The sequence below is a fragment of the Aphelocoma coerulescens genome, chromosome 7 (genome assembly GCF_041296385.1).
Source record: "Aphelocoma coerulescens isolate FSJ_1873_10779 chromosome 7, UR_Acoe_1.0, whole genome shotgun sequence".
Taxonomy (NCBI): domain Eukaryota; kingdom Metazoa; phylum Chordata; class Aves; order Passeriformes; family Corvidae; genus Aphelocoma; species Aphelocoma coerulescens.
The window spans coordinates 5090722-5113558 of NC_091021.1; the positions used below are offsets into that span (position 1 = coordinate 5090722).

Genomic DNA, 22837 nt, shown 5'->3' on the forward strand with positions numbered 1-22837 from the left:
CTTTGGTATTGTTCTGTTGCAGTAACAATTTGTAGAAAATGAACCGTCATTCCTCCTTCCCTAACTATACCTAAACTGCAGGAATTGGTATCATTATCTAAAGCCTGTAAATATCTTACATTCACTTGAAACCGGGGTGATTAGGTCAGTCACTTGTCAGGAGTGGACGTAGATCATGCAAAAGGATTCACAGGTTGAAGGCATTGATGTTAGAATGTGCTGTGGATGGGGTAGGTGCAAACAGCTAAATGATAGTGCTTTGGTTTTTGCAGCAAACAAAACCCTGTGGTCTGTAGCATAGCAGGGTGCTAGCCTAGCATTTGCTTGTATAAGCAGAAATGGCAAATGCTTTTATTGTGGTATCTAAAACACTGGAAATGAACATTTTAACTGCTTAAAAGTCATCATATGCAAAACTTGCTGTTAGGGCCAAAGGCTCACTGTACAGCATATGTTATATGAAACTCCTGTGGATACTTGAATCCTGTTTGATTATGCCAAGACAGAGCTATCAGAAGACCTGGGTTTAGTTTTTTCCTGGCCTAATAAAGACCCAGATACTGAAGGCCACAAAAAGAGAAATGCTCCTGGACTCAGAATAATGAGCTTCCTATTACTTTTCTCTACACTCCATCAGAAAGCTGAGATCTAACAACTGATCTTAGCACTTTAATACATAATTTCACCTTCCCCTTTCTTGAATCACCTAATCTTGCCGTAAACTTGAGTGTGTGTTTTTGTGCAGTCAGCTCTTAAAGGCTTGTCTGCATGCAAAACCTGTACCATTTGACCCATAGGTATATTAAGGGGCTGTGGCTAATTAAACAAGTGTGCACTTTCTTTGTTGTATGCCCAAGAAAGACCGAAGTTTTCTTCACTCGGGATCACAGCCCTTCTCAGTCAATCTGGCTCTTAGGTCTGTAGAGATTTTAATGTTATGTGACACCTATATGGTATCTTATCACTTGGATGCGATGGTTTATGTGGTTTCAGGTTTGACATACGAATTCCCTTTTTGGAGAAAACTCACTTCCTGGCAAAGGGTAGGGACTGGAGGTGATGTTCACAGTGGCAAATACTCAGCTACAACTGCCTCTGCATGACAGCATCCAGGATGGAAGCAGATGCTTTCTGTGAGGACATATACCACATTGCCACTGTGTCTCTCCAGCTGGTAGCTGCCATTGCACTGTGCACCACAGCTGTAAAGCAGCTTGGGATGGACTCCTGAAACCAACTCTTGGATCCTAAACACTCCTGATGTAACAGAATGATCCTTCTGACTACCCTTTTCTTAAGGGCAGGGGAACACAGGATTGCATAAAACAGATTCTCCTGCTCTTCTCTCTGTGTTACTTGTGAGAAGTGTGTGATACTGTCAAGAGAGCATGGTTCAAAGCCTGCTGAAATTCAGGTTAGAACTTTTGTCAGCTTTGATGGGTTTTGGATTGGTCCCCTAAGGACCTGCTTTGATCAGTAAAGAGAATGCACTGGGCAAATTTAGGTACTGACATGAGAAGGACTGCTCTTGCTAATGGGGGCCTTTTCTGCTGAGGTTTGCAGGTGAAGACAATGGCTCTTAGTGTTCCCTCCCGCTGCTAAGGGAAGGAGAGGCAGGCTATCTGCAGGGCACGAGGCAGCTTGGCCAGGCAGCTGGGGAGGAAGGCATTGTCAGATGCCAGCTCAAAGAGCATGCAGAGTGACTTGTACAAAGTGGAGCTTAGATGGCATGATCTACTTGACATAGAACACCACTTCACCTCAACTGCAGTCAGTCTTGTTCAGGGAGATGATGGAGTAAACATGCATTTTTTAACAGGTGACAGGTGAGATAAAGATGAAGAAAGTTAATTGGAATTGTCACCATAGAGTCTTTTGCCAGAGGCTGGCATTATGCTGAAAAGTGACATTAATAATGTTGGCAGGATGGGACAATCTATTGTTTAATGTTAATGACTAAAATTCACCTTCTAATTATTCACTTAAATTGAGGTGGGAGAGCTTTGGCTTGCTTTAGTTTCCAAACTGCCATTTCCTCTAAAGTGCTCATGACTGCCATGGACAGTACTGTAATACAGCTCTTAAATCTGAAAAGCTCTCAACGTTTTGCTGGGAATGTCTGTTCCTTGGTTGATCATCTTCAGTGGAGTAAATTAATATAATGATCCATACATTATTAACCAGCTAAGGTTAAGGTGTAGTTGGGTGGGAATGTAGAAGTGTTTGAGTGTTTGCTCTATGTATACAAATTAAGGTGCTTTAATTCACATATTTACATTATTATAACAAATACTTAGACAGTAATTGTGATGGACCTAGCTGAATGTTAAAGGTAAGAATGGTGGGGGAAAGTACCAAAAAGGCCCTTTAAAATAAATTATTACTTACAAGTGGTTTAATAGCAACACATGGCTGTGTAGGCTCAACCTTAAAAATTAAATTTACACTGAAATGCTTTCATTTCTCTGTTCAAATTTGTATTGTTTTATTGACTGGTTACAAATAGTACATGAAAGCACATGCAGTCAAAATGGTGTAAACTTTGGGGATGGCTTTTAGCTTCCTAGTGTGTGTTTCAGTATTTCAGAACATGTTAGTGTCCTGGGTTGAGGTGTATTCTATTACCATCCTCTTGAGCCGTTGAAATCAGGTGGGGCAGTGGTTCCTTGCCTCCTCCCCCCAGACTATCTTTCTGTTAATGGCCCATCATTGTCCTGCTGCATGACTCAGAGAGAACTCCCTCCGGACTATCTTCTGTTAACGAGCCTAATCAACACCTGGCCTCGTGACTCATTACCCTATTGTGAGATGCTCCACCCAGAGGGAGGAACCAAGCATCCCATTGTGGGTATAATCTGGGACTCTGAGCACCAAAGACACTGGCTCCACTGGATTTCCAGAGGACAGGAGCTATACAGCCATCGCTGGACTTTCTGAGGAAGAGCAGACCCCTTCTACTACAGGATCACCACTTCAGAGGATTGCAGCCACCATTCCACCAGACTGCTACCACTACCCTGCCTAATAGGGACTCAGATTGTATCTTGACTCTGTCAGTGTTTTCTTTTACTTTCTTTTCCTTTTCTTTAATTTCCATTAAATTGTTATTCTGACTTGGTGCCTCTCACTGGTTTGTTTTCAAACTAGTACAGTTAGAAATTATTATTTGCCATTTGGGCACCTTTTCAGCTGTTGGGGGAAGGCTGAAAATTGGGCACAAATTTTGAGCTCATAGCATTTTTAGGGCAGGCCATAGTGAATATCTCCCCTCTCACTCCCTTGTGAGCTTCTTTAGCTGTTGCCGGTTGAGGATGGTTTCCTGTTAAATTGCTTGTGTCACTTTTGGAGATGATTTTACATGAGTTGGTACTTTTAATGATCCATATGAAAGACTAATGTTGTGGAAGCAACTTCCAGTAGGGAACTTCTGGCATGTCTCATTCTCAGAGGTGAGGCCGTAATTACCGTTTAAAGGCAGTTGCTGTTTGTGTGCACATGTGCTGCAGTAGGAAATATGCCTTTTGTGCCCAGGTGGCTCTTACTTTATCACCTCTGGAAGCCAAACTGTTAGCCCTCATCATGCAAGATTTTGCCTCCTGTGTAGTGTAGTTCAGTTTTTAGTTCTAGTAATATAATATCTTTTGCAAGGTTTTTTGTTTTTTTTTCTGTAACTGGTAAGATTAGGGTGGATTGTTTGTTTATTTCAGCTAGTTACCTTATTTTTCTTAGGAACAGCAAGATTGGAACAAGTAACTCACAACATGCAGTTTACCCGAAAGAATAGGTCCCCTCTTCCAACCCCTCAAGTTATCTAAGTACCCATTAGTCTCAGCATTAAAACAGCCTTGTGGAGTAGCATTAAGCAAGACTGCTTCTTCATAGGCTGTTAACAACTGAAAAGAACTGAAGCAAATTTATTGCAAGTACACATATAAATACAATAAATTGTTTTGTATTCTTTTCTTGCTTTAAACAGTTACTTTCATACTAAGAGTGTGCTTGGTCTTTATCTTGGCATTTTTTTGTTTTACTTTTTTGAGGTTTGGGCTAATAGGTTAAATCCTCTTGATCTTTTCAAGCTGTTACTGGTGAAGCGATGAGTAAAGTATACCATCTCATATATCCATCTGAATTGAAAATACCCTGGCTAACTTTACAGAGTGAGCCATTGAAGAGCTAGAATATGGCAAAATTTTATCCCCTAATTACTGATATATAAGGGGTTGTTTTCACCCAACCGCACAGTTGCCAAGTAGAGGTTGCGTGACGGCAGGAGGATATAGCCTAATTGAGGCAAACCGATTATTTTGTGACATTGAGCACATATACTGGGTTACAGGGGATTAATTCTGTCTTCGGGTTCCCAGACTTTATGGCCCCACTGTCACACATGTTCAGGATGAGTTGTGTTTGTATTTACTTCTGGTGGAGCCTGTTGCTGGGACACCATATGTCTCTACAGAATTCAGACACACATTTTAGGTAATGTTATATTGGTAGCAGCTTCTCCTATCAAATACCTTTTGTTTCCTAGTGTAGAGCACTGTGTTGTAGTTCTGCCTTTGTAAGTCAGACTACACTTAAGTCATTGCTAGAAGGCCTTTGAACTTCTCTGTCTCAACTTTGATTCTTGTCTCCCAAAATCCCCATCATTAAATTGGGATGTGGCACAACTTGGAGCACATGCCTGTGGTCTCTTTGGCCAAAAGAGGGAAGATTGTAGGTTCTCTCAAGCAATTTTGGGTTAATGCCCCCATGACCAGGGTCTTGCAAGAGCATAAAAGACCTTGACAGTTAATAAGGAGAGCAAAATACAGCTTAAAAAAATATGCTCAGCCAAGAGGCAGTTCATTTCAAAAAATGTTTTAATTGGTTTGTAGGGGTGCACTACTTCACATGGCATATGTTTTCTGGGAAATGCTCCAGCTCAGTATTAAGAGGCTACAAGAAAATTGGCACTAAACAAGTGGATGCAAGGGGCTTGAGGGAGTGAAACCTTAATAAAGGCGGATACTGTCTGATTTATCTCAAAGAGGCTCAGTCCAAGTGTCTTTTAGTTTCCAGAGGTACTGACAGTTCTGTTGCCATAAACAATTATTGTACAGGTGATCAAATTGAGTTCTACCTAAACTAATTTATGTTTTAAGGCCACACTCTTCTGATAGTCTAGAGTTGTGCTGTTTACGTTACTGTCATTGTTTTGAGCTGAGCCAGGTCTGGTAACAATATACCTCTTTAGGAAGAGATCGAGCACTGGCCAGGTGAGCATAGAGAAGTGCAAGTGATAGGTGTAGTTGTTTTAATAGGGTACAGTTATATTCTTCTGATATCCAGTGATGTCATCACTGGATAGGAAATCACCCTTTCTTTGGGAGATAAATCCCAGTCCTTTTCCCACAGTCTTAGAACATCTTCTCCAAAACACACTTAGAACTGAGGAGACTGTCTCCCAAAGGAGGGAATGTGTGTACAGGGTGTATGTCACCTGACATTCTCGCTCCTTACCCAGCTGGGTCCTCATCCAAAAGGAAAGAGAAAACATACCACGCCATGGCCAGTCCAACAAGGCAGGAGGTGTGCTTTCTTTTTGGTGGAGAAGGTGCTGTTCAGTGAAATGCTGTAGTGCGTGCCCAGAAAGAAAGGTGGAATAAGGAGTGGCTGTCCATTTGCAGTAGGTAACTCAGCAAGGTTTTCATTCCTTCCACACCTCTAGGTTGGCTGTTACCTCCTTTAATCTCCTGTCAATGTTTTCTGATCAATATGGAGCTGAAGAGTGTCCTTCAGCATCTAAAAAGAGAAGTGGAAGGAGGGGCCAGACAAAGCTCCCTACTACTCCATTGCTCATTGCTCACTTCCTCTTTTCATGTATTTCCCCAATTCCTACAAAACCCAGAGAAATCTATTTCTTAATGCCTTAGAATAAGAAGCAGCAAAGCACTGGGATTTCTTAGTTTGCATCCAAAATACCAGGTCTTCTAATCATCTCAGAGCAGACATGAAAACATGCAGCAGACATGAAAACTCCTTCCAGAGAGATGTCACAAAGGTCACACATTTTCCTTTGAATAATGAGCAGTGCTTTTAAAGGAGCTTAAGATAAACTTCAGGCCTGTGGTCCGTATGATCTGTTTACTGCATATAAAGAGTGTAGCCCTTAGCTAAGCAGGAGCAATGATTCTGTCACTAGAGCTCAGATTGAAACTCCAAAAACCTGCCATGTGCTTTCCTGATGTACCATAGAGCCTGTGCATGTTTTCAGGCAAGGCATTTTGTCTTACTTAGCCCCAATTCATAATTTTTTTTAAAAATGGGCACAATAGCACAATACAACACAGTTCTTAAATATTTTTGAAAATGATTCCACATAAAAACCTCAAAAATCAGAGGCAGGAAGCAGGCAATAGCGGAACAGCTGGGAAATGGGAGCCAGGTTATGGAAGAACAAACATAAGATAACTTTCCTGTTGTATAACTTACATCTGAACATATTATGCACTGATGCTGAAGGACAAGTTGTTTGTTTACTACAGAAAGACTCTACATCATAAATACAGGTACATAGGAACAACTGGGATTTCCTTTTCTCTCTTCTGTTTGTCTATATTGGGATATAAACTGTTCAAGGATCAATGCCTTTTCTCAGTATGGGCACTGCCTACTTTTAAGAGGTCCCACTGTCAGCCACAGCCTGCATGTGTTAAGGACGTACTTGGCATTTGGGTATAAACTAGAAGTAAGTAGAATTGGATCCTACAAGGTTGTTGGTGCTTGCTCTGCTGATCTCTTAGATCCATAGAATCACAGAACTATTTGGGTTGGAAGGGACCTTAAAGACCGTGTACTTCCAACCCCCTCTGCCATGGGCAGGGACACCTTCTGCTAGACCAGGTTGTTACAAGTTCTGTCCAACCTGGCATTGAACTCTTCCAGGGATGGGGCATCAACAACTTCTGTGAACAGTTTGTTCCAGTGCCTCACCACCCTCCCAGTAAAGAATTTTTTCCTAATATCTAATCTAAACTTCCTCTCTGTCAGTGTGAAGCCATTCCCCCTTTTCTGTCACTCCATGCTCTTATAAATAGTCTTTCTTGTCGGCTGCCTTCAGATTCTGGAAGGCTGCACTTAGTCCACCCCAAAGCCTTCTCTTTTCGAGACTGAACAATCCCAATTCTTTCAGCCTTTCCTCACAGGAGAGGTGCTCCAGCGCTCTAATCGACTTGGTGTCCGTCCTCTGGACTTGCTACAATATTTTAGAGCTGATACAGCTGTGGGATACAGAACTTGAAGGCGGTCTGCTGAAAAATTGAAGTCTTTCAGCCCTGTGGTTGAAAGCAAAACCTTTTTCTCAGAGTTCAGGCCCCTAAGTCCCTGGTCCTGAGGTACCAAAAGACAGCTGGAAACACGTGAGCTGGTTTGACTCCATAAGGTGCACCACAGGACTGACCCCATAAGTGAGATGGGGCTCAGCCTGAGCTCAGTCTGCACAAGGCTGTGTAAACAGTCTCCAGCAGTGATTCTCCAACACTGTATGTCTCTGTGCTCTCAACAAAAGGAATCCATGTCTGTAGTATCTGGCAGCCACTGTCTGGCTAATTTGTTGCTGGAATCTGGTGGTACCTTTCATATGTACAGGAAAAGCTGCCTCACTGAGCTCTGGGTATGTGTGGAGCTTTCTGCCTTTGCACAGCAGCCATGGAAGTTTGCTGTTCCTCTTGGCTGAGGAGATTTTGATGCATCACACACCCTTGCTTATGTTTCTCTAGCACAGAAGTTTGCCCTCAGCAGAGCTCATTGCCTGACAGGTTCTCATCCAGGATCAATCCCTGCAAGTGTTGTCACATCCTCCTGAATGTGATGTAAAGGGCTCAACAATTCTGGAATTGAAAGTAAAACCTTTACTTCCAGCATCATGTTAAGCAGTGTGATCATCCTCTTCTTTTAAGGAGATCTATTATGTCTTTACACTTATGGAAATAATTTTTGAGGTATAGAATGGGGTTATAAATTGTAATAGCCTCGAAATAGAAAGCATAAATTTTGTCAGCAAATGCATTAGTGCAGAAGTTGAGATTCTCCTTATTGTGTTTTTCATTGCCAACAGTGGACAGCAATGATTATTAACATGATGCCGGAAGTAAAGGTTTTACTTTCAATTCCAGAATTGTTGTGCCCTTTACATCAGAGAAAGGGTGATAGAAAATGAGGAGGAGGAACTGTGCTCATTTTGGCTGGCTATATAATCTGTGCCTCCTGCAGTGCTGGCTGTTAGTGTTCCTGGTGAGTTTGTCTGATTTTTTCCAGTCACCAGGATTTTCATAGGAAAGGGGATATTACAAAGGGGATTTAAGAGTGCACTAGGACTCTTTCAACTTCCTCCGGTTTTTATTTTACTGCTCCATCTTGCCCTAGTCTTATGTCACAATGTTATCAGCTGTTTATTAGTCCTGTGTTGGGAATTGTCAGTATCAAACAAGATCTGAGGCAGGCCTTGCTGAATCCCCATGGCATAGACACCCACCTGCCCTGGGATGGCTGTGGGCAAAGCCTGTGGGGAGGTGCAGGGCCTCACCCTGAAAATGGTGAAACCTCAACAGATCAGTGCTCACTGGCCCATCTCAAACTTCCTGCTGGAACCAAGACCTTTCACATTAACTGAATGTCACCTAATGCTCAAAGCCTTTCTAATTTGCGAAAAGTTGCCTCTACATCTGCAGATCTAAAAGCTGAGTGCCCTGTGAGGTTACTGGTGAAATGGTGGGCAGTAACAGGCAGTGGTGATTCCTGCTTTGTCTGATGTGTGTTACCTGCAGTGGCTGGGAAGCTCAGATTTCACCCACAATTGCCCACTGGAGCCTGGTGAAGCAGTGAAGGGTGACATTTCCTCTGCAGTTCCAGGCTCAGCTGTCACAGGCTCAACTGAACTGAGTACTTGGCTGTAAAAGAGGAGGTAGGACTGATTTCTATAGGATGTTTAGGCCCTCAAGCTGCTGCAGGATTCTTCACACAGTTTCTGACTTATAACAAAAGTAGTTATGAGTTAGTATTATTTTTTAAGTGTGTGGGGGGAAAAAAAGCACAACAGTTTCTCTTGAACCCACAATATAGTGGTTTTCCACTTCTGGCAGCTTGTAGTTATTTTAAACTTTGCGAAAATTGTGGGATATATTAATAAAGTAAACAAAGCTATCTGAAATGAGTGCTCTAAAAGGAAAACACTCCTATTTTTACTAAAACCCTAAACTTCAATGAGGAGACAAAAGTGTGCATTCTTTATGGGCACTCTGGCCTCAACTTGACCTCAGCTAGCCCTATTTCTTAATAGCATACATTATGCTGAATTGGGCTTTTATGAGTTACAGCTTAAGCTATTAAATATAGAACATTTGGTTTCCCAGGAACTACATAATTTTCAAATAAACAAGCGTTTTGAATATATGCATTACTGGGGAGAGTCCTCACAGGAAACTCTTCTCCCAGATGAAAACTAGTCAGTTTATTTTGTCTTGTCTCTGGACAAAGTAAGAAAGGTCTTGTTTCCCAGAATTAGGTTTGGAGTTGCTACTGAAGTAGGAAGTTGAGCTTAATGGAGTCTATCTACTCAAACACTAATTTAAACAGAAAAAAAGAAATCTATTTGTAACATGATAACTATTGTTTTGGGAAAAGATTAGTTTCAAAAACTTCCTATTCCTGAAAATTCCTTCCCTTTTTCTGATTTTAAAATGCATTTTTTAGGCATTCTGAAAAGGGAAGAAAAAATTCATTCAGTTTGAAATAGCTCAAATTCCTGAAGGAAAACTTGAAGTAAAAACCAAGTAAAATGTAACTGAAACATTTCACTTGACCTAGTCTGAAATACTTAGGTTTTTTGGTATCTTGAGCTTGGATTGAGAAAACATTCAGAAACCATGTAGGACCTGGCAAGGTGATCTCTGTCAGCTCTGGGCATCGATGGTCAGTGCAGTACAACGCTGTTCTGCCCAGGGGATTCCTTCCTGGTTTAGTGCAGCCCAGTAAGGACACGCTAACTTGTGTTTCAAAAACAGCATGACTGCTTTGCCTGGCCCCTGATCCCAACTGAAATCCTTCATGTTTCAGCAGGGCTCATGGCTCACAGCGTGGGATACGGAATCAGCCTGGGATTCTACTGCTGCTGGAGCTGCGAGGGTGCCCATAGTGTGAGGGGACCACTCCAGTAGCCATCCATGTACCCAGCATGTGGACAATGCCAGTCCCTGTTTTTTTAGAAGCAAAAGAATAATGTAATTAATAAAAAATGTGATAGTAGAAAAAAAGTTAATAGTCAAGTGGTTACAGGAAGACTTGTGTCTTTAGCTGTATTTATTGCCACATCATTTTGTTCCAGCCCTATGTCGAAAGAGCCCTGAAAATAAAGTAGGATTTCTTGTAAAGCAGCCAGGCAGAATGGAGTAATGACAGGATGCACTTGCAAGTGCCCATGAATCCCAAACCCAGCTGAGAATTGTGGTGGCTGCTGTAAGCCGTGAGGCTGGTCCTATGTGCCCATGTGTTCTAGACATCAAATGTTGGTGCTAGTGAGCACTGAGCCTTGGCTGAGGGTGTCAGTCATTGGCAGGAGGTTGTGTGGGAATGCATCCTGAAGAGCCTATGCAGGATGAGCAGGGCAATGCATGTTCATGGGGCCCCAGGAGAATGGAGGTTGAACGTTTCTGCTGTGAACTGGGCTCCAGACTCTTTATGAATTGCATAAATGAAGGGTGACATACTTGCTGAATATAATGGTGTGAACTTTGTGACTAGAAATTGTTTACACATCTGTTTTGGAGAGAAGCTTTGAGCCTGCCCTTTACAGCCTCTCAGGGAGCCACAGTATGTTTTGGACCCTCTACCCCAGCTTGAAATTCTCTTTTATGGCATCCCTCTTCCCAGTCCAAACATTCTGTTTAAAAATGTGTTACCTGCATATAGTAAGAGATCTGTGCCTGAATACTTATCAGCAGAACCCACCTGTACACTACTGCAAATAGACAAGGGCTTTCATGTAACTGGGACAGCAGGAGAAGAGGCTTTGTCAGTATTTTCCTCATTTCTTTATTAGATACAAAAGTCAGAGCTTGGGGATTTTTTTAGAGAATCCAGGGACTGAGGCTCTTAAGGACTGGGGAGCTGTCACACTGTAGACTATTTGGACAATTTTCCTACTGGCACACCTCTGTGGCTGACATGACTGTGGCATTTGTGGGACCCATGTTCCATAAGCACCTTTAAATGAATTAGGTATTTCTTACCAAATGCCTGATGATAGGCAAACGTCACTTGAGTTTGCTGCTCTTAAGAGTTGAGCAAGGACGAGAGAGAAGACATGTGGAATGAAGGGAAAATACTGAAGGGGGCAAGGCTGGATGTGGATGTGCTGGTCCCAGCCATCCTGGGTTCTGGGGGTGATAATGTGACTACTGGTGAGTCCTGTTTTACAGGGGAATAGTCTCTTCCTGGCTGATTCTGGTATCATATTGTCTCTGGCATAGCGCATTGCTTATTTCTATAAGTCATCAGCAGGTTACTAGTTTTTCCGCAAAGCAGGATGCATACTAAAAGGAATTTTATGGCAGTGTAGTTGTTTCAGCAGTCCCTGGCCTGGGAGACACTCCTCTTTTGTGAGCAGTGACTTTGGTTGAGCAGAAAATCAAGTGATGCTCTATTTCAGATTTAGCTTGGATGTGCTGTGAGTGGTGGTCGGCATTTCTAGGGACTCTCAAGGTGCAGACCTTCAGGCAGGCCTGGAGGAAATGATGTCTGGAAAATCCCCAGCAAAGCAAGCTAAAAGCTTCCTGTTTTCAACTACTGAAAGACTCTGCTATACTTAATTCCCCTTTACCCTATGGCAGGTAATTTGTGCATTCCAGATTGCTAATGGAGATAAGTGGTTTAGAGGTGACTTAAGAGATAACAGGTTTAAAGCCTCTGGGAGATGTTGCTCAGCAGTTGTATTGTGTATAGGAAGTGCATGTATTACGGGAATGTGTGTGAAGTGGGCTTCTCAGTATGGTCCTGAGCAAACCGATGTGGTTCTTTCCAAAACAGTGCCAGTAAAACTTCCAGAATGTGCCATGGGATGGGATCAGTACCGCAACACTACTGCTTGGCTGGAATGCTCTAAACTGGGGAGAAGGAAGAAGCAGAAATCCAAAGTATGGTACAAAAATTTCTTTTAAAAGGTGGGGAACACTGGCTAAATTGTACTGCATCCTCTGTCATGTTTTCTCCCAGGTGGAGGTCTTCAGGCAATGTTTTTATGCCATTTGTATTTATCTTGGATGTCTCTGGTGGCACATAAGCCACAATACTGGAGCTGTGCCTTCGAGGATGTGTTGTAGCAAATGTCTTCTGTGTCCCTTCCTTATTAATATGGTGCTTTGGGCCTTCTGATCTCAAAGACATCCATATCAGTGGAAAAAAAACGCAGCTTAAGCTAGTTTCCAGGGTACTGCACAGCTTGCTCTCGACTAATCAAAGTTAACTTCAGTGTACTTGAAATTAGAGATGACATAGAGCCAGCTGATTACAGAAACCCATGGACTGACCATAGACTAACATGGCTTCCCCCTGCAGTGCCAGAGCAGCTGTTCATCCTGAACCATTGCTATTCTCTTGCCATCGTTTTAACTGGCACACTGGGAAAAGGCTGCACTGGGTTACTACAGGATTATAGAGCTACACACCATTGTTACATCATGGCTATGCTGGGAGTGTATGTTCAACCTTATTATTAGATGCAGGAGCTGAGAGACCTTGGTTTTGATCCTGTCTCAGACAGTAACCTGCTTTGTTACCCGCAGAAAATCTCTCAGTCTACAATCCTGTCAAAGGGGATTTTTACTTTTTCAAGAGAACCATCTGAAATTTTATTGACACTTTTGAATTGTATAATATCACATGGATGATAAGAAAAATAAACTCACCCCAAGGCAAAAAAAGTGATACATTTTATTGTGTCTTATTTTGTATTTCCATCACACCTCTGATATACCAACTTGACTCTTGGGTATAGGATTTACTGAGGAAATTTTCTGTCTGCCTAGTATATCACAGGAAAATCTTCAGGATAAACAGAACTGGTGTGCCTATACAACTATTTCATGGGTGTCTGAAATAGCTGGGGCCACCTAAAAGACTGTAGTACATTGCTATGCCAGCATCTTCATTAGCAGTGAGTCTTATGACAGCGTTTCTTCTGGAGAAGAGAATCCTCAAGTGAGATGATGGACACAAACCAATGCAGCAGTTCTTGCTTTCTAACCCTGTCTTGTATGCTCATATGTCCTTAATTTCTTAGTAGCAGAAGACATCCCCCCTGCCCCATCAGTAATGTGAAAGCTTCGTGTGTTGTCCTTTGGAAAGTGGTTGTTTCATCTACCTTGTATGTTCACCTCCACACCATGCGTGGGCTATAGCTCTGTTACAGTCCTGGATGCTGTAGGGAAAGGAAACCCACCTTTAATTTTGGACGAGAGAGCCTGGAAGCCAAAGCAACAATGAGCTTAGCATGGATCAGCATATGCTGCTTTCCTTCTGTGGTGAATGTCAATAGGCTCCGGAAGGATAGGGCTGAACAGCAGCAGCTGAGAAAATGCCCTCACTGCTGCTAAGTGTGTCCCTGGAGTGGGGCATCAGAGACCTGAGGCCAGTCTGTGGTGTGTGCTCATGCCAGGCTTGTCCAGATGTGCAGCATCCTTAAATCTATGCTTAGCAAAACTGAAGTGGCTCTGGCTAGCTGTCAGTCTCATTGTGGCACTTTGTCCTAACACCATCCCAGTTCCTCAGGCCCTCTTCTTCCCTCCTCTCCTCCCTCCCTTTTTCCTCCCTCTGAATCACTGTGATGACTGAGGAAAAGACTCTTATGCTTGTTGGTTTGCAGCAGCTTGGTGTCAAGGCATTTATAAGGAGATGAAAGGCAATGACTCATTTTCTGTGTTGATTGTGTCTGTCGCTCATGACTGAAAGCCCTTTGCAATCTTGGCACATTCTGGCTTTATTCGCTGTGAGAGATCTGCTTGGGAACAGTCTGATTTCAACACACACTCTTGGATTTGCATCCATGAGCTTACTCAGGGTTAGGGCTTGTTTTAGAAAGTGCTGTTAGTCCAAAGACAAATTAAATGCAGTTTAATAAGATGCATATAGTACAATACCTGTATTCTGAAGTAGGTTAATCTTTCTTCTGCTGTTCACTGAAAAAAAAAGAAATTTTAATAACTTCCTCAAATTTCTTAGTAGTGTCTTTCAATGTCTTGGCTCTGAGAGGTAAGGGGAATGTAGAGTAGTGTCCCAAATGGAAAAGTCTTCAGTTTCCAATGGGAGCTGGTGGTGCTGGACCAAAGTACGGAAACATATGAAGTATGTCTTCTACATGTGTGATATTGAGGTGAGGATGGCATGTACCTAACAGGTGGAAGATTTCTCAGTCTCAGATCTTAAATAAATTTTTTCTCTTGGATACCAACTTGTAGGGTTGGTGGTTTCTGTTTCACTAAATGACTATTAGACAGTCCCTGTCCAGAGTCTCTAGTGAGCTTTTCCTCTCCGGCATGTGAAGATACAGCTTGTGCCCATACAACCATTTCATGGGTGTCAGAAATAGCTGGGGCCTCCTAAAGCAAATGCAAAGACTGTAGTACATTCCTATGCCAGCATCTTCAGTAGCAGTGAGTCTTGTGACAGCCTTTCTTCTGGAGGTAAGATCCTTCAGTGGAGGGAGATGGCCTGAACTGTGGCTGAAGTGGGTAACAAGAGGAATTCAGCGACTCTCTCTGCTCTGCTGACAAACTGAGAAAAAAAAAATAGGCCAGCAATCCATCTTGCAAGTCTCTTAAGCTATCATAAGAATTTATAGGAACTCATTATACAATAAATTATAGATATAAAATAGCAGGTGGTATATCTTTCAAGCAATATGTATTAAAATTCAACATGACAAGACCAGGACAACAGCCTCCAGACCTATCTTCAGTGAGTAACTACAGGGGATGCAAGTTGTGGTTAAGAGGAGTGTTAATGATAGGTCTGTGCCAGTAAACACAACAAAATGCCTCAGTGGTAACTGTTATCAGAACGATTTCCTTTCCTGCTAGTTACAAAATCATATAAACTATTAGAAACACCATTTGTAAAACCCAGACACCACATTTTTCCATCAAATGTAGCAGTTGTCTCTGTCTCTGAGGTTCCTGAAACAAACCCTCATGGGGTCCTAGTTGGGCTGCTGAATACAAGCTGTGAAAATGTTGATATATTCATTTTATCCTTTGCTTTCCTTGTCCTTCTCTATTTCCATTCTTTAATGCTTACTTAGTGGCAGCCACTAATGTAGCCAAGAGGATCAGGAAACTGTTTCTCAAGCCAAATGTGCTGACACTGCTATCCTTGATTTTCATTAATGATTGAACAGTGTCTCCTGTCTGCTGTGTATTTCAGGCCCCACTTAGCCAAGATTCTTGGATGCTGAGACAGCTTTTCATCTTCCCCATCTCCTCCTCACAGTCATAACCAAGTCAGACATTGTCTCCTCTGCCTTCACGACTGTGAGCCACTCACACTGGCAGTGACAACCCCAAGATGCTTTTCCCCAGGAATAGACCTTTCTCAGCTTGCAGGGTTTTAAAAATTTCTTTTAACCTATTGACAGATTTGGTGTGGATGTTTTAGTGAATGCGAGTAACCAGACAAGCAGTGGGAGTTAAGAAGTGTTGGGAGTAATCCAGTCATTTTAATGCACATGAAGTATAATAGTGTTTGGAATAAATAAATTTGTGATGGTACCATCAGCATCACTTGTTTTTGCATCATTAAAACCTCTTCTAAATCAGCTTGGTAAAAAGGGAACATGTCCATACTGCTAAGCCGGCTTTCAGAGGCAGACATGTTCCAGGAGTGAGAGAAGTACTGAGTTATGTGCTGCCCAAAACTAACTCAAACTGGTGGTGAATATCTTGGTACAGGTTTTTCCTCAGTCAGTGTGGCTCTGGAGTCTTGATTCCCAAGTTGAGGCAGCATCTACCGCAGTCCTTTCTGAATTTCAGGGCCACATCTGCAGCCACGGTAAGCTGCTGACTTCTGCTGATGGTCAGTAATTTACAGCACCACAACCTGGCCTCTGGTTTGCCTCCTTTAGCTGCAGCGGTTTAAAGACATTTGCTCTCTGCATCAACCCTAGCTGAAGTTCCAATATAGTTGACCTTCATTCCCTAGCAGTTTGGAAACTGAATAATAATAAATGTGTAGTGAATTGTGTCCTGCAGATAACCAGAATATGTTTTTTTGGATCCCTTTGAAAAATGTCTGTTATTTTAAGCCTCTGCTGCCAAGGGGGAAGCATGGGGTACATGGAAAGTATGGAGGAGGAGAGCGTAGTGTAAAAGGAAGAAGCTATGGGGAAAGGCTTGGTGCTAATGGATTGGATCCATTTGCAGCATTGTTGAGCAAAGCGTTAAATGCTGAAAAGTAATTTGTGGCAATTTAGGCTTTTATCATAGCATGTATGTTGCTCTTGAGGTATATATAGCAAAAGGCAAGCTCCCAGACTGAAGAGTTTGTAACCTTAAATGTGCATATCTGCAAGCAGCTTGGTGAAGCTAATAGATGTCTGCAAGGCAGAGTCAGGGCCTCATGTGGATGGGCTGACCCCTCAGGATAACAGCACAGCTCCTTTCTCAGGAGAACAAGCAGAACAGCTTCAGAAAAGAATGCACTTAGTCCTTACAATTTTCATTACAGATGACTCTTCAGAACAGGTGTGTTGTTGGTTAGGTCATACAGAAGTGTTTGAACACACACAAATGAGAGAGTAAAGAAGATCCTGAAAAAGACAGATGTATTTTTTAAAATTAGTACAATGTATGAACTTATCAATCCTCTTGGTTTTGAGAGTTCTATAAGAGGAGAAGTAGGAGTAAGTGCGCATTACTGAAGAACAGATACAAATACCTTGTGCATAAAATAGAACCTCAGTTCTCTGTTGCGCATGTGTATGTATATGCACACTGGGTTTTTGCTATCAGTTTTTGTCGGTAGAAGTCAAAGTGTTTACCAAAAAGAAGGAAAGGCAATCCCTAATGGATACAGCAGAGGAAGTAGTATGCTCAATCCACAGGTAAATGGCAGAGCCAGAATGAACAGGTTTCCTTGACTGTGATGCTAGGTCACAGTGCATCCACGACCCTAGAGCTGTCCAGCCCTTTGTTAGTCTGCATCAACAGAGAATCTGTCCAATGTACTTCAGTGAAAGAAAGTGTGCTGAATGCACTTACCAGGCTGCATTTGTGGACAAGACTTCAAGTTTTCTGCATTGTGATAAGCTTGCATATCCTGACATAGGTTTCCATATCCAAGATTGACAGCATTAATCACAGCTTCCCATTAGGAGTGAAAAAACCCACTTGTCTGTTTTGTGCCCTTTCACTTGTGGAAGGTGTCGCTTGGAGCAGCCAAAGTGCCGTCCCCTGCCGTCCTGGCTCTGGAGCATCAACAAGCCAGCACGTCCCTTCATCAGAGCACAAAGCTTTTCTAAAGACACTGCCATTTTTGAGTACTTCCTTATTGGGACAGTTTCTTCTGGATTTCTCTCTCAAGCAAGAGGGTTTGGGAGAAATACAAACATAAAGAAACCCTTCCTAACACATTCTGCACTGTGACTATTAGAAGACACTTACAGGAAGTGGAAAACCCCATTAATATATGTGGTGCCACATTCTGACCAGGCACTTAAATGCTTTTTGTTTAACTGCCCTGAATGTGAAGCTGTGGGCATCTTGGTGTAGGTGGGTGTCTCTTCTGTTCTCTAGTGGAAGAACCTTTGAATCATCTCATTTTCTTCCCTGTCAGCAAGAGGTGAAAATGCTGGTAACAGCCTGTCTCCAGCCAATTTGTGGGGCAGCAAAAACGCTGCCCACTTCTGGCATCTGTATTTTGATTGGTATTTTTGGTATTCTGCTGGTGGCTAAACATATATTTATTGCAGTGGACCTTTAGCAGAGAGCTGATCAAGGTTTCAGTTCAGACTACTGGGACACTTGTTTAATGGTGGTAGGATAAATAAGAAAAGTGCAAAGCCAAGTTTGTTTTTGGTAAAAGTGCCATACAAGTAGTAGGTGTCTCCATCCTTCTATTAATGTCCCTATTGAATGCCTCTCTCTCGTGCACTTGCCCCTCCCAAGAGGGGTGTGCCACCTCCTCTGGTTCTGACTATGTGGCCTTATGTTGCAGTGGTGACACTGCAACAGAGGGTAGTTGGGATGCTGCATGCTGAACCTTTGGCTGTCGAGAACATTGATCTTCCTGCTGAGCCAGAGAAAATTTAATTAGCTTATTTTAACATTCATCTTTGTCCTGTGGGTTGGTAGAGTTGGTGCTGGCTGGAGCCTCATTTCCACATATGTAATTTACTGTAACTAATTATTTATTATTATTAAGGGAATGGTGCACTCTGCTGACAGCCTCTGCAGTAAGGTGGAATAGTCACTTTTCATTTATTTGCTGTCAGAACCATCTGAAACCTTTCCCCTTCAGGGCAGTGAAATCTTTCTATTCTTGTTGGATGTTAACTGGGCAAACTGGTGGAAAGCTGTAGTTAGCACAACCCCATGCCAGTGATCTGGTACAGACAAGGTGACTAATTAAGTGACAGAGGATGATAGTCCAGGAAATAAAAAAAGCCTGAACTGCTCTCTAGCTTAAGGTTAGTTGCCTTTGTGAATATGCATTCCGATTCTCTCTGATTTCATATTTGCATCTTACTTTTTTTTATTACCTTAATATTATCCTTCTTTTTAATTTGGTTTAGTTACGTCTGTAGTTCCTGGGAATGCCTGCCTTGTTCTTGCTGAAGCTTTAAAACAGTGAACTCCCAAACAAAAGCATTAACTTGAGTCAGATACCCTATACAGGGAATTAATTTCTGAACAACTATAGTCAGAAAAGTGTCTTGGCCATGAGAAGCTGCAGCCTTAAATACAGATGATAGTACTAGCTGGCCCCATAATACTTGGGGGATACTCAGGGACCTGTGGCAAGAGACCCCTTTTGCCCAGATTGAAGCCACTTGGGTGTCTATCTGCTGCTTGCACCTGTAATGTTTTCCCCAGTGTGCTCTGGTCAAAGACTTAGAGAAAGGAGAGAGGATGTATGGTGAGGCATGCGGAAGCTATTTCAGCAAACTAACTACATTTACTGCCCAGGCATTTCTCTATGATTAAAGAGGGTTACAAAAAGGGCAGTAATATCTGTGGTAACCTTTGCTACTTATGCCAGGTAAACTTAAGACCCTCTGGTACAAGTTAGGCAAGAAAAACAATTTAAAGCAGAAATTGTAGTAGTTCCCTGCCTAGGTATCTTGAGCTGTTTTGAAGTGTCATGTGGGAAGTCAGTGAGGGACTCTTGCTCTTCTTCCATTACTTTCTGTGTATCTTAGCAACCACTTTCCTCGTTCCTGCTTGGGATTGCCCTGCAGTAGAGACTCTGCTTATAGCAGCTCTGATGGGTCCCCCAGTGGAGGGGGTCTGGCTGGAATTGTGCTGTGCTCCATCTGCCTTCCCTGCTTCCCTGATGGACAGGTTTTTGGAGCCAGTGCCAGCTTTTTTCAGGGCTGGCCTAGGGAATAAGCAGCTCCTTGGTGGTCCCAAAGCAGACTGGGCATAGCACGGAATCTGAATTAATGGGACTTGGGAAATAAAGCTGAAAGAAAAAGGCTCGGACAGAAGCGTACACATAACATGTAAGGACATTTTATAGTCCTTACAGTGTTGAGTTTATGCTAAATTTGCTGCATAGAGACTAAATAATGAGCATACTTTTCTATTTCTTTATAGGAACAGAGCGTTTCCCTTGTTCAACAACCAGACGCATCATCCTATCATCTGCTTACCCAGGTATGACCTTTTAACTCATTAGCATGGTTTAACAAGGAGGCTGCTTCAACAAACTAAGAAGACTTGAGAAAACTTCTCTAGCTCCTGGAACACTTAATTTTTCTGGGGCTACTTCCTGGTTTTGCAATACTCCTACTTTTAAAAAATAGGAGGATTTTAAGTGGTTTTTTTTTAAAAAAGCCTCCTGCATCTGATGGGAGCCACAGTATTCATTGTCAAAGCAGCTGTCTTGTTTTTGGCTTAGCAAGAACCTGCTTACAGCCCTGGGTGGAAAGGGCCTGAGATGGTGGTGATAAAAAGGCAGAGCATCTGAGAGAGGTGACAGTGCTCCTGCACGCTGCTCTGGTTTGTCGTGTCCTGCCTCTGCACTGAGTCGTACCACAGAAAAGATGAGAATGATTTGGCAGGTAATCACAAGCACAATGCTTCCAGGTCTCCAGAAACAAAAATTATTGGGTTGGATCAAAGAAATACACTTTTTCTCCTCTTTGGGAAAGAGAAAACATTCAGGAGACTCCTGTCCCAGAAGAATAAAAAGTGTTAGAGAGAACCTGTGGTGCCTCTGTCATGTAGATGAGCAGATACATGTTTTGTCAGTATATCTGTATGCACATGTATTCATTTCAGTTTGATTTTCAAGCGAACATAGTTGCTGTTCTCACAAGCATGAGTTTAAAATGCTAAAGACAGAATACTGAACTCCAGCAAATGGGAACAGAGTTTGATTGAAAAACTACATCTGAAGCGTAAGGAAGAAATGCATTGCGAGCAAGGTGGCAAAGTACCTAAGCTTCTGCAGGTATAACTTGAGCAGAGCAGGGGGAAATGCTGCCATTATTTTGGGGGGAAGTGGTATATTTGCTCTGGCCTTGCAACACAAGCAAAACAAGGGTTTCAGTGAGCACAGACACCTGTTCAGGAGATGCCTGTAGAAGCTCATGTAAGGCATAACAGGATGGTGGTCCCCTTCCCTGGGTGTCCTCTCAGCCCAACAAGCTGGAGGAGGTTCAGACTCTGCATCCTTTGAAGAGTAGCATGAACACATACATGAGCATGGAAGTTTTATTCAGCTAGTAAAAGTACCTACTCTGCCTTGTCACTAATAAAAAGGAAGGTGCTGGATTATGGCCATTTAGGACACATTTCTTCTGTGAGATCATGCTTGAACAGTGATCAAAGTCAATCTCCCATATTCTCTTAGAATATCCTGGCAGTCAGTGCGATACTTCTGAGGCTGCCAGGATACTTAACAATGAAAAAATGGAAGGATCAAGCACAGGTTTAAAGGAAGGCAAGCTGATACTACTGGATGAAAAAAGGTAATAGTGTATGGTCTCAGATTTGTATGGACATGCATATAATGCACTTGTGTGTGTTTGTATTGGGTACAAGGCTGGTTTTGGACTTGAGCTATTATAAACCCATAAATCTATTCATTTCCCAACCATCCCCTAGTTTACTTCTGTGTGCAGTGTCTCCTGGATTTATGAATTTGAAGGAAATTGAAATAGAGAATCAGATTTGTCTCTCTGCATTTGTAGGCTGTAAAAAGCAGACACACAAGTACAAGGCAGTTGACTTTCCATATGTGAGCTTTTCTGTCTCACAAGCCATGGCAGCACAGGCCAGACATGAGCTGTGGAGGCACATAAAGTGTGTATGTGCCAGCCTCTCCTGTCTCTGAGACATATGGTGTGCCTGAGTAAGGTTAAGCTGCCTCTTGTTGTTTCACAGAATTTCAGTGCTACTCCTCCTCTTGGAAAGCACGGCACAGGCAGCCCAGTGGTTTGGGAAGGAGCCATTCGCCTTTCTGGGCCTCAAACTGTGGAAGGGCAGGGGTGTCACAGCCCTGGCCTTTGCTCCCATCAGGCTCCCATTTGCTCCTGGAGGCAGCCAGCATGTCCAGCACCCTGCAAGCTCCTGCCAGGCAGGAGGGGCACCATAAGCAGTGATCCTGCATGCTTCAGGAATTTTCCCATGGCCTCAGAATACCCTTGCAGCAGTGCAAGTACTAAATGAAGAATTAAATTAGCCTGTAAGACTTAAAGTAACAGGCAGTTTTATTGCAGTTGCCGTTTCACTATTGATAATATTCCACTAGCGATAAAGTAAGTTCTCAGTTGTCTGCTGTGCAAAGATTAAATTGTCTTTGCAGATCCCACCCTTAACTGACAGACCTAAATTACTGCTCTTGAAATAAAGAGTATATCCATGGAGTGCTCCATAGCCTCTTGATGCTGCTGAGATGCCACAGACAGTTTAAGAAGTTGGCAAGTCTGAAATGAAAAGAGAGAGAAACAGTCCTACATCAGCACTAGCATTTTCTTTGCAGGATTGCTACATCAGTGATTAGGAGATAAAATACAGGTATAAGATCTTGTGAGCATTACTGTCTCTCCTGTCCTTTGTCTCTGGGTGACTAAAAGTAACAGTGAGAACTAGCAGTGGAAATGATGTACCACAGGTGTGTGACAAGGAATGTTGTGATAAAGGAGGTGGGGGCTCAGGAAAAGGAGATGTGTTGCCCCCTGTGTAAGAGCATCCCTGAAGGCTGGACTGCTGGATGGGGAGGAGGAGTAACAGAACCAGGAAGGTGGCACAGAGGGCCTCAGGAATGGGTGATAAAGCTCATGCTGTCTGAGCTGGGATGTCAGTACAGCCCGTTTGCAGCATTTGAAGCTGACGATTTAGCTTTGGAAGAGTTGCAGCATTCTCTGATACTGTGGTTTTGCTTCTGATGCTTCTGGGGCAGCTGCAATGACTCTTCATGCTGGTCACTGGGCCCTGTGATTCCTGGTCACTGCACTGTGAACAAACTCAGCATCTCCTGACATGAACTTTTCTCTGTGTGAGCTGTCTTTCTTAAAGGACCTCAAAACAGGAAGGTACCAGGACCATTTGCTCATTTGGGGCTGTTTCTAAGCAGGAGAGGG

General features: G+C 42.7%; 1 protein-coding gene across 50 annotated transcripts in view; it reads left to right on the forward strand.

The window, feature by feature from the left end:
• MAP2 (microtubule associated protein 2) overlaps positions 1–22837 on the forward strand; it is a 246983-nt gene that overhangs the window by 121956 nt on the left and 102190 nt on the right. For 46 of the 50 annotated variants that reach the window (XR_011152198.1, XM_069021825.1, XM_069021826.1 and 43 more), the window contains one exon: positions 19845–19904. The gene's annotated coding sequence lies outside the window, so the exon portion shown is untranslated. Of the gene's footprint in view, positions 1–12066; positions 12201–19844; positions 19905–22837 lie in introns of all 50 variants that reach the window. The other 4 variants (XM_069021827.1, XM_069021813.1, XM_069021835.1 and 1 more) reach the window with 2 other exon arrangements.